Raw genomic sequence first — 16318 nt, forward strand, 5'->3', positions numbered from 1 at the left:
CCCAAGGTATTCTGGACAGATGTGAAAACACAACCACCAGCTGTGCTTTGAGGTGGACCAAATGAGAAGACTTTCATGATCTTGTAACTAAATCTAAACCCCAGCACCAAAAGGACCAAGGAAATGGGACTTAGTCACTATAGTAGCAGCAAAGGTGGAACCAGCTGGAAATGACAGTGCTGTGCAGCGTACACCCCTGCTGTAACATGCTCCATTTTAACTAGAGTGGGGTGCATGGCTCCCTGTCAGCCTTTGCAGGTGATGAAGGGGCATCTATCTGCAAATTGGGCTCAGAGTATTGCAGCTCAGGATAAAATTCCTCCTCATAGACAGAGCACATCTTTAAGCTGACAGAGATGCCTCATGCTCGGTCAGGTTGTGTGCCCAGATGTAAAAATGCTGGAAGAGGACGTAGCATTTACAGAGCAGTGGTGAAGAGGTAAATGGTCACATAGGAGTAGAGCTTTGGGCACTGAGGAGTCTTTCCTTCGTTGGCAATGAAAAAAATCAGTCCTTGTTCTGATTTTAATTTTTCTTTCTGTTTTTCTGCCTCCACCACAGGATGTTTCCCAGCACAGAGCTCTAGATTGGCTATTGCTCTGGTCCTCTGTAGCTATGCATTCCCACAGTGGCTGGCTGCTTGCTAGGGAGGAATTGAACAGAAGCAGTAAATAGATTTTACACCCTGAAATCTTGAAACCTCCTCAATGATTCTCTGCAGATCTCATTTCCTGTGTTTATTTGTATACATGTATTTTCCAAAGGACATCTGTGCAGCATGCTTAATTTAGACATATTCTTAGAACTTCTTTGCTGCACACAGAACTTGCTCAAATGAGTAAATATATTTTGTTCTGCAAAACCTAGCAGGTTATTTTGTTATGCACCACAGATGAATAGATGAATCTTATCTTTCTACTTAAGGAAATGGAAGCAGAGAGGTGAAAGACAGTATAACAAGGAAACAGAAACACGCAGATGTACTTTTCTAAGCTTTTCTTATAGCATACGAAAGAGCCCTGTAAATATTGTTTTAATTCTGCTTACAATTTAAATCTAGAGCTAATAGGACTATAAGTTCTTGCCTTCACTTGCCTTTGCTGGGGGCTTGAGACATAAGGAGCAGAAACATCCTTAGGATTTAACTGAAGCGTGAGGAAACTAAATCATCATGGAGGATTTTTCTTCCAAGTCTCTTATTTAAACAAGTACTAATGATAATAAAGACTTAGAAACAGCATGAGTAAGAATCACTTATCTCAGCTAGGCACTGCTTCCTTGCAATTCTGCTTTCTGCAGAAATAATCATCCTGGGTCTCCATGGACAGCCCTATTCCAGTACTTTCAGGGCTGCTTTTGTTTTAGGTGTAGGCCCTCCATGCAGTAGACCCTGGAGATGTGTTAGAAGAAGAGAAATAGGGCCTTCCCTACCTCTCCTACCACTGTTTTTTGGCGAGGCTTTTTCCTAAACCTTCCTTGACCACCTGCATGTCCCACCCCCTGCCTTGATTTTTTTCAGAAAGAAAACTCTGTTCCTCCTCTATCACTAGTCTGTCAAGAGCACTTAGCACTGCAAGCTGTAGGCCTCTTAGTCATCTGCCTAGGAGCACAGGTACCTAGCAGCATAGGTTTGTTTTGGGAAAGTTTGAGGAAATGCAGAACTTTATCAGTGGGGTTTTGGTGTGACCTACTCTGCTCTCAGGAGCCCTGTTGCTCCCAGCACCGTCAGCAGCTCCTTTGCCGCCACAGCTGAAGGCAAAAGGGTTGTGCAGTGGCTCTCTGCTGTGGGCAGCAGGACCCATGTGCCAGCATGACCTTCCCGGGTTGTTTTAAACCCAAACCAGACTGCATTCGGTCTTGGCACACCTTTCCTGCTGGGAGACCAGCGGGCTCTCGTGCATTCGGCACAAGTTTATTCTCACTGCAGGCTCCTCCACTAGAGCCCCTGGGCACCTTCGGTCCCTGGAGCGGCTGTGCAAAGCGGCAGCGGAGGTCTCATGCTCCTCACGTCCTGCAGGTGTGTCCCCAGCAGGCGCCTCACAGCAGCAGATGGCACAGGGCCGTTGCGGGCTCCCGGGAGAGGGGCAGGTAGCAAGGGCTGGGTTACTGCTGCCAGCCTGAGCTTAAGCACACCTTTATTTTGCTGCCAGGCTTGCTGTCAAGCTTGCCCGGGATGGTGTATTTCCCTGGTGCGTGCATGCTCTGAAAGGAGCAGAAGAGAAGCTGAAGGCCATTCAGTGAGGTTGAGGCTTACTCAAGGCTACCAATTCACTGCTGCTTTATGGGCACATTATTCTGCTCCCTTTGAAAACCCCACTAGTAGTTCTTCAGTGAAATTGAGCATATTTATTTCCAAATAGCAGAACTGAATCCCTTCAACAATTAAGATACCTCATTCTCTGATAACATTGCTAGCCTGGAAGAACAGCCACCGATAAATGAATTTTACAGCTTGTATTCCTTGCAGGGTGCATTTGTCCTTTTAAAACAGAGACACTGTGTTCTTAAAATCCATTCTTAATTGAAAAGCCTCTCCCTGCCTGCCAACAGGTGTGGATGGTTTTTTGAGTATGACTAATCAAACCCCAAGGCTGCTACATTTCCCAGCTTTCTCATTGAAAGAAGAAAGCGATGAACTCGTGTGAAGGAAAGAGTGGAAGTAACATTAGTCTCAGGCGAGTTAAAACAGATGGGCTTACCTTGACTTCCATTGAGTCTGCAGAGCATGAGTAAAAGCTGATTTTAGATATAGTATGTTCAGCTAGATGTAATGTTTTCTATACAGAATGTATCAGAAAGCATATAATGTTTGTATATAAATTTAAGGTGATGTCTCCCCCTGGGATTTTAGGCATCAGTGTACCTGTGTCAATACGTATCTGCTGTGTGTGAACAGTGGTGCACACAGTCTGTAGTGGTGTGAATTACCTAGGCAAGACCTGCTGCAGCAGTGCTCCTTTGGTGAGCACAGCTGCACCATTGGCCTCACAAGCAGTGGAGAGCGTGGTACGGCTGATTTGCCAAGGCAGCCATTTCCAGCAGGCGAAAGGGGAGACCCTGACAGAGTTTTGAAGTAGCAACACTAACAAAAAAATGAAAGTGCTTCAGCAGGAGTGGATGGAGGTGAGGAGGGTAAGGTGGGAAATTACGGAGGAGAGCAGACATTGTTCTTCAGAAAGTGCTGTGGTTTAAGAGGTGTTGAAAGAGATGTTGGAGGTTATGGTAGGTGTTATTTTCAGGCTCTGTCTCAGGCTTTCAGCCAAATAGGAATAAAAGCAGCTCTTCGGCAGAACTCGCGCAGGCTGGACTGGATTGCAATGTTAGTTACGCAACAGCTCTGTTACTGCTTTTGCAGCGTGAGTTTGCTTAGGTACCCTCAGAAGTGCCAAGCGAGCTTTATTCCAAGTGGTGGCGGTGGATATTGCAGAGTAATACTGATTGATTATTTCTTCACATTTAGCTTTAAAAACACCATGAAAGTGTGCCCTCCTCTATGCAGTGTGCTCTCACTGTGACTGCTGACATCCAGCTGTGTCCGAGCCTCTCCCGCCCTGGCTGTGCTCCCACGGGCTCTGGCGGGGAAGGTCGTGGCAGGATCCATTTAGCGAAAAGTAACTCCGTTTCTTGAGGCTTGTCAGTATTAAAGAAGTTAGTTTCAGAGCAAAATCTGTGTAGTTTAAAATTGCATTGTATTGACCTGGCACGTGGTCCTGGTGCTCTTTCAGCAGGTGCTGGGGGCCAAAGCGGGGCCTGTGCCCTGGCTCTCGGGGCTGCCTGGCAGCTGCTAAGCAGGAGATGCTTGGCAAGTCTTGACCTTCCAAAAGAAACTAGCGCTCCCAAAGGGGCTGAGGGCAGCTCCTAGCATTTCTCTGACCACTTTATCGGCACCCCTGGGTAAGGATAAGTCTGTGTATCTTGTCGAAGTAAAGGGTTAAAAATCCCATGAGAGTATAGGAACCAAAGTTAAATACAGATTAAAGAAAGCAAAGCACATCATCAGTACTTACCCCTGCTTTTAATAGTTCTTCAGAATTTTCTTCCAAGCTACCATGAGCAAAGTGAGTTGAGGGCAGATTCTAGCAACCACTTCCAAAGCAGGAAGTTGCACTGAGGACCCTGCCATTTGCTATGATCAGCAAACCTTATTTATACTGCAGGTTCACTGGAGTAGCTATTTGAATACGGAATATTTTCTTCCCCTGAGTTTTCTCTCTGAGATATTAGCAAATGTACAAATATTGCTCTGAAATCATAGGTAGATCTGCCTTCTTCAGATCTTCTCTTAAGGTGCACTTTGCATTTCTCAGTTAACACGTCTGCTTGTCAGGCTGCAGAACGAACAGCAGTTTGGGGGAGGCTGCAGTCATGCAAATCTACACTCTCTGGCCTCCTAGATCAAGTGTAGCATGTGCTGCTTGAAGACTGCTGCCTTTTTTGATGGAGTTTTTGATCACAACTGTCCAATGCTTTCTAGTTTTTGGCTCCAGGAGGAAAACAGTGAAATTACTTGCAGTGATGTCCCAGTACGTTTTCATTTCAGTAAAATAAATCACAAGATAAAAAATGACTTACATTGTCTCTTTTGATTTTTTAAAAGGATGCCTGCACTATGTGTTGCACTTCGATTGTCCATTTGATTTGAATTGATTTTACTCAATCTGCTGACAATCAGAGGAGCCACAAACCCCAGCCGTATAATTTTATTTTCTTAAGAAAACAAATGCAATCTTGTATTCTATTAGCATGGTCAGGCTGGCCCCTGCTGCATCCTTTAGTGATCTTGAATCATTCACGGGGAAAAATCTTTCTTTCTCTTCCTTGCAGCTCTCCCAGGTATTTTTAGGGAAGGTGCCTCCCCAGCACGGTCTGGTAATTGCCACGGGGTTTCCAGGGATCAGCTAGGGCAGAGGCTGGTTTCTTGCATGAGCCCATCAGCTTCTGGCAGAAGCTATGGCAGAGATTAAAACATTCCCTAAACCATGGGATTCTAGCAAGTATAATGAACGTAGCTGTCTCATCCCTCTGTTTTTTAATGGAGACTGCCCCCTCTACTACATATAAATACATTGATTTCTCTTCTGAGTCAATGATAAAATGTGTCTCTGCAGCTTTTCTTTTCATTAGGCCGTATTTGTTACTTGTCTCAAGAAATCACGATGTTGAACTCAATAAACTTGTCTAAACACTGCTGTTACTTCTGGTACTTTGAGAGGGACTGTGAGTCTGTCACATCTGAGGAGAGCAGCCTGCAGTCAGAGGCGTTCCCCGGAGCCCGGCTTCACCAGGGAAGTCTAATGCAAGAGGTATATCAAGCCCCTCTGCTTTGGGTGCTTGGGGGCTCAGGAAGAGGTGGTTTCTGTTTTTCTGCACCCAAATACCTGTTTAGTATCGAACTGCTACTGAAAAGACTGCAAAATTATTTATTTTCATATGAATGTATTTTCTTTAGAATATGCTAGTCCCCATGATTGAAACTCTCTAGTGCTTCAGTTCTATTACTGCAGGTTCCTTACTGGGCCTCCTCTGATTTCCTTTGTCTGAAAAGGGAGGTTTTCAGACTGAAAAATGATATATTAAGCCATTTGTGCAGAGGACAATGTAATCTTCCCTATTTCATTCCATCAAACAAACCCTTAAAAATGTACAGGATGAGAGCTAGGAAAACATTTCAGGCTGCCTTGTCAGCTTTGGCCTCTCAGTTACACTTCACGGTAAGGAAACAGAACAGGGCTGTCTGTGCCAGTGATGGGGCTTCTGCCCTAGGCTCCATTTTCCGGGGAACTGGACCATTGCCATTGGAGAGCATTGTTAAATAAAAGTATTTTAAATATAGTGATGATGTAGTGCACTTTATGGTATCTCTCCTAGGATAGGAATCGGGAGCAGTAGGTTTCCACTGTTTACCTTTCTTCTCATCCCAGATATTTGTCAACTTATTGGATTCCTGATGCAATCTTTGTATTCGCTTGAAAACAGCAGTGTGGCGTAGGGCAGGTTAAGCTCTGTTCTTAACAATGAATAAAATAAAGCAGTTAATTTCTAGAACGTTATCGCAGTGACAGCACCAACAATAAAAAGGAAGCAGTAACAGTCTGACACAGTGAAAAATAAATCTAGGCCAATCCTCAACGCTAGCTAAGTGGCTACTCTAATTTATTCTGCCTCTCTCTTTCATTGCAATGAACTGCATTTCACGTTGACCCTTTGCTAGTCATCTTTTCTGATGTTGAGGAATCATATCTTGTCTACATTCTCCAGTGTAGTGAAAGGACTGTTGTTCTTCACTGGGTTATAGACAATACCCTATTATAGTCAACTTGAATTGAACTAAACACTTGAACTGAATGAGATTTCCCTTAGACTGCCGCAGCTCCTGTACATTTGCTGCTGCTGGAGTGGAGCGGTTCTTCCCTGTTTGCGTGATCTCCTTTTACTGCATTCATAGTTCAAGAGAAAGTAAACTGCTCTCTGTCTGTGGTGGGCAAGATTAGTGGACACAGGAAAAGATTGCCTGTAGAGACTGTGAAGCCTCCACCAGAAGTTAGACAGGGCAGGTATCTGCCACGCATGATGAATACAGATAATTCTGGCTTGGGATAGAGAAATAGACTATATGACCTCCAGGTCCCTTCTAACCCAGTTTGTCTAGGTTTTTATATAGCACATACTTTATTAATATGCATATTAATAGTCACAGTTTGATGTGTTTCAATATCACTCATACTGCAATATAGTTTAATTCCTCAGGAGAACATTCATGCAGAATTACCTTGTGCCATCAGCAAGAATGAAGAGAGTGTGACTTTTGCATCCAAATACAAAGATGTTCTTATGACAGAAAATTGGTCAGCAGTGGCCAATATACCCAAGAGCAATTGCTGGCATGACTTTGTACTGCTGTGCCTTGAATGAGGCTTTGGCATGCTGGAGAGTGTTGCCTCCTGAACAAACTGGGAAATGCAGAGCCTCAGATTATGGAGTTATCAGAAAGGACTGGGCCATTGAAGAATAGCTACCTTTGCAAAACCCTGAAACAGAGAGAGGCTTCATAGACTTTAAATGTAGAGTTCAATTCACCTAATGAGAAAACCCGAGCTGTCACAGTCTGGGCTAGTCACCTCACTAGATGGATCTACTCACTGGACCCCCAGCTCTTTCTTCTTGGGTATTTCTTTGGTTACGGCTCCTACATGCTAAAATAAGAAGAACTGTAACAATTTCTGAGCAGGAAGACCCTACAGTTTAACCTCTTTGGCCTCTGAAAACAGAGGTTTCAGCCCTCATATCTTCCCAGCAACCTATGCAAAGCCAGGCACACAGGCTCAGCAAGAAAACCTTTAAACTACCTCCCTCTGTTCTTGAACCATGCAAGAATGATGCAGATGCCTAGAAATAAGCTAAGGCTCTGAATACAGCTCCCCCACCGTGCCTCCCATGTTCCTCTTCCTCCCCTCATGAAGGCTGCCCCAAGCTGTTTTCTCTATCCTCTGAGCCTTTCTAGCAGGCGCTCAAAGCCAGCGGCCTTGCTTACAAAGACAGGATCATTTAGCATGCGCACCAAACAACACAGACACATTCCTAGATTATCAGATTTTCTCTTATTTCCATCTGGAATAGCTACAGCAGAAAACACGTGATGTAACATGTATGGTCTTTGGTTGTGACTCTTCCTCTTTTTCTCACAATATATATCGATGTGTCAATATTTGGGCTGGTTGTGCCACAGAATTGGTCAATTATCTGTTAAGAGATCATCACCGAGTCCTCGCTAGGGCCCCAGATACCTAACTTACAACATTCAGTCAACTTGCCAAGTTTCCTGCCTCATTTTCTCAACTCGTGTCTGAGATCCTTCGGTTTCTGTTCATCTGATAGACCTGAGTTCTTGCTTCCTTGTCTGCCCTTTCATTAGACTATTCTTCAGTTTCCATAGAGACTGCAAACCTCACCTTGCCCTCTGAATCAGGGTCCCTTTGTTGCATTTCATGGCTGTGGAAGGACATTGGTTTGCTCCAGGCACTTAACTAGAGAAAAAGATGTATTTGAGTCCCTCAGCCTAACAGTGGGGACTACAAAGAGCAAGTAATTCTGCAAAGGTTGTTGTGCGGAAGCTTTAATGAGATGGACTTTCATGGAACATGATGGCAAATGAAGATGGGACCTTGAGGTCAAGGACAAGACCATTCTCGTTCCTCTTATGTGAAAGCAACAATGTCCTTAATACAGAAAGCCAAGAAAGGCTGAGCGATACTGATTAGAGCTGCCAGGTATCAGCAGTCTGCTGTGACCTGCCCCTCCTGTTAGCACAAGGGTGGCTGTGCATGTTATGCCTCATAGCATACTGATGGTGTTGGTTCACGTGGCTGGTGAGAAATGTATTTGCTTAGAGTGGTAAAGGTGGCATGTACCATTTCATGTGCAAGAGGGCAGAGAAACAAGCCCCCAGACCTCACCTCCTGTTATAGCACCTTTAGAAGGGCAGTGGCCAGCAGAAATACAGACACCTGCAGGAGCAGCACCCAGAAGGGAAGGGTGTGGGGCAGCTCCTGACCAAGGGCTCGGGCCCACCTGGCAGCAGGGCCATGTCTCCTCAGATGCGATGAGATCACCTGAAGCTGTTGCCTGCCAGAAATCTTTCCTTTTCCAGTTGTGTGCCCTGGGTTCCTGTAGGAACAAAAGAAAAACACAGAACTGTTTTCATCCCATTAGCTCTGAGTGCCCAAATGCCAACTATTACAGGCCCTGGTAGCCAAGGGAACAGTCCTCCCACATGAAAATAAGAAAAACACAGCTGAACAGCATGTGGAGAGGACAGCACACAAAAGGCTCGCCAGATCATGAGAACATTTGGGGTTTGTTATGTGTGTGCTTTTTATTTATTTTTTTAATATAGATGGATAGCGTCAATCTTTTATCCATTCTGAACGCTTAGACCGCCTGCAATCTAAAGTGCTGGGGCACTCTTCAGCCTTTAATGGGTTCTGGGAATGCTTCAAACAGTACTGCGATCAAATAAATGCACAGCTGGGCCTGAACTAGAAAACCTACTCGGCTCCCAAAATCAGACCTCTGTGAGTGCACCCATGCCCTGGTTCATCCCCGGCTGCAGATAGAAAGTGAAAATGTCTGTGATGAAAGACCACGTTTCTGTTCCAGCCCTCACCTCCTCTACCAGTCTTGGACGTAAACTCTGTGTGGGCTCGTATTTAATAAATGCAATGGCACACATGCAGCAGCGCCTTATGGGCATACTCCCACCAGGAACTTCGCTCAGTAGGGATTGCACAGGAATTAACAGAGGAGACCTTGAACTAGTAGAATGACTTCCAGTTCAGGTCATCCAGACCCTTTGCAGGTATCTAAGAGCTAATTTGATCTGATCTGGGATTACATTCCAGGAAATTAAATGCAAGACTCCATTCCAGTTCTCTCTACAAGCTGGTGACTCATCTTGGTGAGTCTAATGGTATGTAAAACTGCCACAGGCTTTTCTGTCCCTCCCCTTCCCATACTGGCAAAAGCAATGGGATCGTGTACAAAATAACTTATGTATGCGGCATGACACACGCATTAGACTTGGCTAACCATTCCTTATGTACTATCCATTGTGTGCACATCCTCTTTACATTTGTGCTGCTATATGGACTCTAAGGACGTGAGATAAATGATTTGCATATTTTTACAGGAGGGACTTTAGTGAGGTGGAATAATCAAAAGAGATCCTAATATGCGAATACAAAGAGGCAGATGACTAAAACTTCAGTCAGTTTTCACATTTGGACTTCATTAGTCCTCAGTCACACATACATTCAAAGGGGACATTATAAATAGCCAGGTACACACTTTCATAAATACTTTCCATGTCACCATCATACATTTCAAACTTCTCCCTCTCTACACACCATTAGTTAGGCTTTGGGGAAATTCAGTTCTGTGAATCTACAAAGGATTTAAAATTCAAAGCCTAGTCGCTATGAAAATATAGCTAAAATTGTAAGTGTTGAGGGGAAAGGAAGAAATTGTTGTATCTTTGTCCCACTTAATGTGAAAGTGATTCTGCGGTTCAAATGTGGTGGGGTTTCAGAGCTTAGGTTAAAAGGCTTAGTTGTGTATCCATCGTTTTTATTATCCTTGGTTTGTCTACATCCTGGGGCAGGGTTTACTGCAGATCTTAAAAGTAAGCAAGAATCAGGTTTACCCACGCACAGCAAAACGTTTGAAAAAATGTGGATTTCTGCTACTATTTCTAGACTACTTCCAGTTGGGGCAGGATCCATTGCACTAGATTGTATACAAATGCACGAGAAGTGAAATCCTACTGTTATTTGCACGAAAAAGGTTTATAGGTCAAGTGAGAAAAAACAGCATTCACTGTGAATTAATTACTCAGTTAATCTCACTTTGCATAAGGACAAATAAATACTTAGGTAGAAAGAATTTTTCTGCTATGTAATTTATTCTGGTTCATTTTTTCTGTGAACTCCTCTTCTGTGCAGATGCTCTGGTGTGTTGGTCCTATTTTTCTCCAAAGCTCTGCTATGAACTATCATCTTGGGAGTGTTTGGGCCAAGCTAAGTTACGCCCTGGCAAGTCATTTAATGTTAAAACAACGGCACAGGTCTCTGCTGAAGGAAGCTGATGCCCGATGTGCTGTAGAAAGCGTGCAGAGCCCCTTTGGTTTTAACCATATTCATAGGCTGCACAGTATTGGACACAGCAATTTCCAGCATGAAATAGCATTTATGTTTGTTGCTTACTAGTTGATAGGCGCCACACAGGCAAGCGTGGGCCTCAGGATGGTGCAGCCCGTAGAAGAGGGGTTTGCTCTGGGGTGCTCCCCAAGAGTTTAGGAACCCCGGGTGCACCACGGCCAGAGTCACCACACTGTGGGGTTGCCGTAGCCTCATGAGTGCAGAGCATGAGTGCAGAGCAAACCTAGTCAGCAAAGGAGAAGTGACACCGCAGACTCACACTGTAAGCATCTAGATACCTTGGAATTGCGCACTGATAGCTGTTGAATGTGCGTACTGATAGCTGCTGACTGTGCGCACTGATAGCTGTTAAACGTGCAACTGTTAAACATGCGCACTGATAGCTGCTGAATGTACTGGTAAGCACCCTGTTGACCATCCTGTCGGCATCCATACTGTTATCACCTAAGACCATCTGTTCCATTGTCCAGCTATGGTCTGGCACTGATTAATGAACTAAGCCCGGGAAGGATAAAAGGAAGTAAGCCACATACCTCTGTGTGGACTCGGACTCACCGTCAGCTGGCCTGCGGACCCGACAACCCACCCATCAGCGGGGACGCCCCTGATGCCGACTGCCAGAGAGAACCTGAATCCTCCTGGCGCAGCTCGAGCGTGGTGAGAACAATCCGGGGAAAACTATACCGGAGGGGTGGCCCATAAGGACAAGGAAAGGGCGAGAGCGGTCTTTATACCGTGCATCCGAGAGCAGTCATTGTACTGTGCTTCCGTGGCTTAACCATAGAGCTCTGATATGTGTGTGTTTTTGATTCTTTACTATGCTTCTTAGCTTTGTTATACTTGTAGATTGTCTGCTGTTAATGGTTTAGTATTGTCCAGTGTCCGTCATATGTGTAGAACCGCTTAGATCTAATAAATTCTTACATCTGACAAAGAATGATCTCTCGAGTTCAGTGCAACTAATCCCAGAATACGAAAGAATCCCGGACGCCCCTCTAGTGGCGCGTCACACTAGTTCAAGGCTCCAAGCATACAGAGTAATTAATCAATTCCTCTCCACACATTCAGCTGATCAACACATCCCAGACTGCATGAGAAGCTTTCTGAAAGAAAGTTTTCCAGCACTGTTGTATTAAGGTTCAATCCAATCAGATTTCAAGGCTGTATCTGTTTCCCAGTGTCACAATATCTCTGATTCATGTTAGTGAACAGAACTGAATCAAAGAACTTTGTTCTTTCAGTCTTAAACATCAAAAGATGTTACTAACTTTCCCTCTGCCACCTTATTTCCCAAGGCAATGCTGCCAAGTTCTGATGCCTTTCAAGGACTTGAAGCAAAGTGTGCACAGCCTGAAGCCCTGATGCTTGCTGCTCTTCAGTAGTGTCAGCAGCGGACTCCTGAGCACCAAGTGTCTTTGCTTGCCTCTGTACACCATTTCCCCAGCTCACGTGTGTTACACTGTCATTGCGCTCTGTCAAAGGACCTCACCTTTGGTTCTCCTAGAGGGCAACGTTTTGACTGGCGCATCTAAAACGCAAAACTTCTCGACATTTGAGCTAAAGTTGCAATGTACTTGCTTATGGCCTACAAGAAGTATTCTGGGATGAGTCTGGCAAAAGGCTGAGGCAAAACATTCACTGAAATCAAATCACGGACCAAAACCCTTCATTAAAATGTTCCTCAAACATTATAGTGTGGAAAAAATAAATATATATCTAGATATAAAATGTTTCCAGAGCTCTGTTATAGTAAATTTAGCCTTAGGTTGCACCTTGTAACTGCACAATGTCTAAAGCAAAGTTATCCTGCATTTGAAAGGCCTGAACACTTTGCATTCTTACCTAAAGGTCACTACAGAGACATACAGGTACTGCAAAAGAAATAAATTCTGTCTCTATGCATTTTTTTAATATGTATGTTAGAATGGTATTAGATTAGGAAAGAAAGTTCATATAAAAGTAGAATTGGTCAACACAGGTATCACCTATCTTCTATCATTTATAGAACTATATTCATTAGTTTTTAAATAGTGTTGCAATTTAAAGCATTGATGGATCAGCATCGGCACTATGGTGTGATAGTGTGATCTAGGAATGTGCAAAGCCTGTTGTGGGAGCAATGACCAGAACACAACCTCTTCCAGAGTCAGCAAACAATACTCTAGGAGTTTCATGCTATAACACACAGAAAACTGAAATTACACAGCTAAGTGTACCGCAAAGGTATTTTGTTTAACTGTGAAATGCTGTGGAAAGTTTTTACTGTAACTAAACTTTTGTGATATTCCTATAAAAATTACCCTTTGAATTGAATTTGCTCACACACTCTGTGGCTTTTGTAACTAAGTCAATGCAATGGTTCTTAGCGTCCTCTAATACCAGTCCAAATTCTGAGGAGCACAGAAAACTTAAAAAAACAAGTAGAAAAGAACTTAGAATAAGCTCAGCATTTCAAAAAGATCTAAAGCTTTTTACATCAAGTTATATATAATCTCCCTGAGGGCCAAGGTCTGTTCATAGCAAATACCATGGTGTGTGAGCTGCCAATTTAAGGCAGGTCTGGGTTCCTGTGACAGCTGACTTCACTCTATCTCAGCCTACATAAAAAAACAAGATATTATGTACTTCAGAACAAATAAACAACACAACATAATAAGAGAAAACGCTCCACTTAATAAGCCACACAAAATAACTTACCTTAAGGTAACACAGCCACAACACACTGCTTACATTGTTGACAATGTCACAGTTTCTTATTTTCTCTTCAGTTATTAATGACACTTGGGCTGAGGGGGCTATTGCATCTTTCCAGAATATTCCACAAATATTATCAGAATAACATTCAAGGGCAAGTTTCCCATCTTAGTGTTTGTTGGCTTGTAAATAATTGACAAGTCCTTGCCACTCTAAATATTCTTTGGAAAATACAAATCAGTTTGGCCTCCTCACTGACCTTGTGTGACCTTAAATGAGTCAATAACCATTCAGTGCCGTGATCTCCTTTTTCCTCCTAGAGAGCTAATACACATTTTCTTCTCAGGAGTTTGCAGGATTTTTGTAAAATGATTTGAATTTTGTGGGTAGGAAGCTCTGTAAGAGCACGGAGTCACAAGAGAGCTGGAAGGAAATTAGCTCCCTTTTCTCTTCAGCATTTTTTTTTCCAAAGTAATGAAATAACGAAATACTTAGCCCGAGCCGTCAAGTGTCAAGAGAGAGCTGCTAGAATAAGTTGTTTTTTGTTTTTTAAACAGGAGTGCAGGGTAGCCCTAACTTCAAATTGGGAAATTACATCATAGCCAAACAATTAACATTTTTCTTCTAGGGTTTTCCTATCCTAACTTGCTCTGTAATGGCTCTGTGAGCTAAAAAGTAATTCTGTGTTTCTTGTGATTCACGCAGTGAAGTGCACTAGAATGCTTCGGTAACAAGTGCTGTGTAAGCCTGCCAGGTTTTTATTTTATTTCCTTCTTCTATTTTACCTGAAGTCTCTTGGTTGCTAAGAAAATCCTCCAGGGTATGTTTAAAGCACCATATTTCAGTTTTCCACAGATAGAATCACATCTTATAGAAAACTCTCAAGACACTCATGAGTTAGAGTACATGTATGCATTATAATTATGCTGCTGACAAATCCCTCTTTGAAATAACTCTGCCAAAGCTGCCTCAATTTTACAAATTCATACCATACAAAGTTCTTAATAGTTTTATCTAGGGGAGAAAAGATTATAAACAATATTATATTACAAAATCACATTACCATATTACAAACAAGACTATAAAAAATATATATATATATCAGGAATATAAACCATCATATCTGAAACTACTATGCTGTTGGCAATTGTAATTGGTGTAATTAGAAGGGAATAACAACAAACTAGAAATATGTGATATAATCTGAAATCAGTACAATTAGTGGTTATTGTGTCTGTTTCAAAAGTTGATACTGAAGAATGAAAGCAATGGGAGATGGAAGATTCAGAATAAGAAACTAGGTATCTAAAATTTGATACAGAATTAGATCATTCAAATTTTAAGAGTTTTGGAAAAATCTGTTTCATGTAGATTCTGGGCTGTACTGTTGATATGGTGTTTCAAAAATGGGAGTAAGACATTAGTTTAATACTGAAATGCATAATAGAGACTTTGCACAGTCCTGAATCTTAGATTGTGGGCTCTCTGGATCAGGAGTGTCACTGCAGGTGTATAGAAATGACCTAATATCAGGGCCCAATTTGAATCCCTGGTTATTACCCCAGCACAAATTATTGCATTAATAACACAACTGGATACACTGCCTATCTTCTGTTCCGTTTCTTACTGTGCCATGGCCCCTCTCCCTCCCTCTTCCTTCTTGCTTCACCCCTGAAAAAGCCCAACCTCGAGCAGAGTATTCTCAGTCCAGAATCTAGCGAGGAAGACACTGACAAACGCAGGGGAAGAAGGAGGATAAGTTCTTCCTTCTCCATCTACCAAAGGGGCAGAAGAGCTACTTGGGAGACTTCTCCTCATGCATAAGAAATTCCCAGTAGAGTAACTTTCTTTACACATTGAAAAAAAAAAGCTTGTACTGTAACAAGGAGCAGGTATTGTTTTGCTTTCTTGATGTGGTGATTACACATACAAAGTCACCCAGACCATCCATCTGGGTGGATGCGTGCAGCTTGAAGAAGGCACTGCACTACCTTCACACCCACACTGCAGGGGGTGGGGAGCGGGGGGAGAGTGTGTTACTGGCAGCAGAATAAAAGGTAAGCAAGCTGCAGAACTGCTTCTGTTACAATATAACACAGAAAAGAGCCACCGGAACAAAAAGGTTTTTCTTTTTACAATATTATTCAGCTTCTTTACCTGATATCATCTTCTGACCAGAATGAATCCAAATGGCATTTGTGACACAACACAATATAGCGCTAGTATTTTTTTTTATATCTCAGTACAAACAGAACACTCCATTAACAATCTCTTTGCAGCTGCAGTAAGCATGAAAAGTCCTGCAGTGAATGCTTTCATCATTTACAGCCAGGTATTCATAAGTGTATTTAATTAATTAGACTTGGTCACTTTCTTTTTGAAGTGGACTGCTGCTTTATTAAAGGAGGTTGGCTGTGTGCTCAATCAATGCAAACAAGCAAAAGAGAAAACAGACAGCGGTTCTAGGAACTGCAAGGCTGAGACGGGCTGCTTTATTTGTAATACAATTGACTGAAACTGAAAAGATCAACAGGTCTTCCATATTTCCAACTATGCTATTGTGATATCTAGCACTCCCTTTTTATGACCTCAGAGGTTTTGAGGAACAATTTCTTCCCAAAAGGACATACAATTTAGCCTTCATAACATAAAGTAAAAAGAAAGAGCAGAAAGATATTGGCCTTTTAATAATATCCTCATAATATCAGAGCAAGATGGTTATAAGCCAAGATTCGCACTATAGTTTTCACCCTTTATGGACTTCGATTATGGCTCTTGAGCATAATTTCCAGGTTGAGAATAGGCTACTAGGAATATCATCAACTACATACAACCTGTAATCTGCTGAAATGAGACAGGCTGATCCATCTGGATGCCTTGTCACCCTGGAGGAAAAGCAGTGTAATAGGAGA

The sequence above is a fragment of the Struthio camelus genome, chromosome 8 (genome assembly GCF_040807025.1).
Source record: "Struthio camelus isolate bStrCam1 chromosome 8, bStrCam1.hap1, whole genome shotgun sequence".
NCBI lineage: Eukaryota > Metazoa > Chordata > Aves > Struthioniformes > Struthionidae > Struthio > Struthio camelus.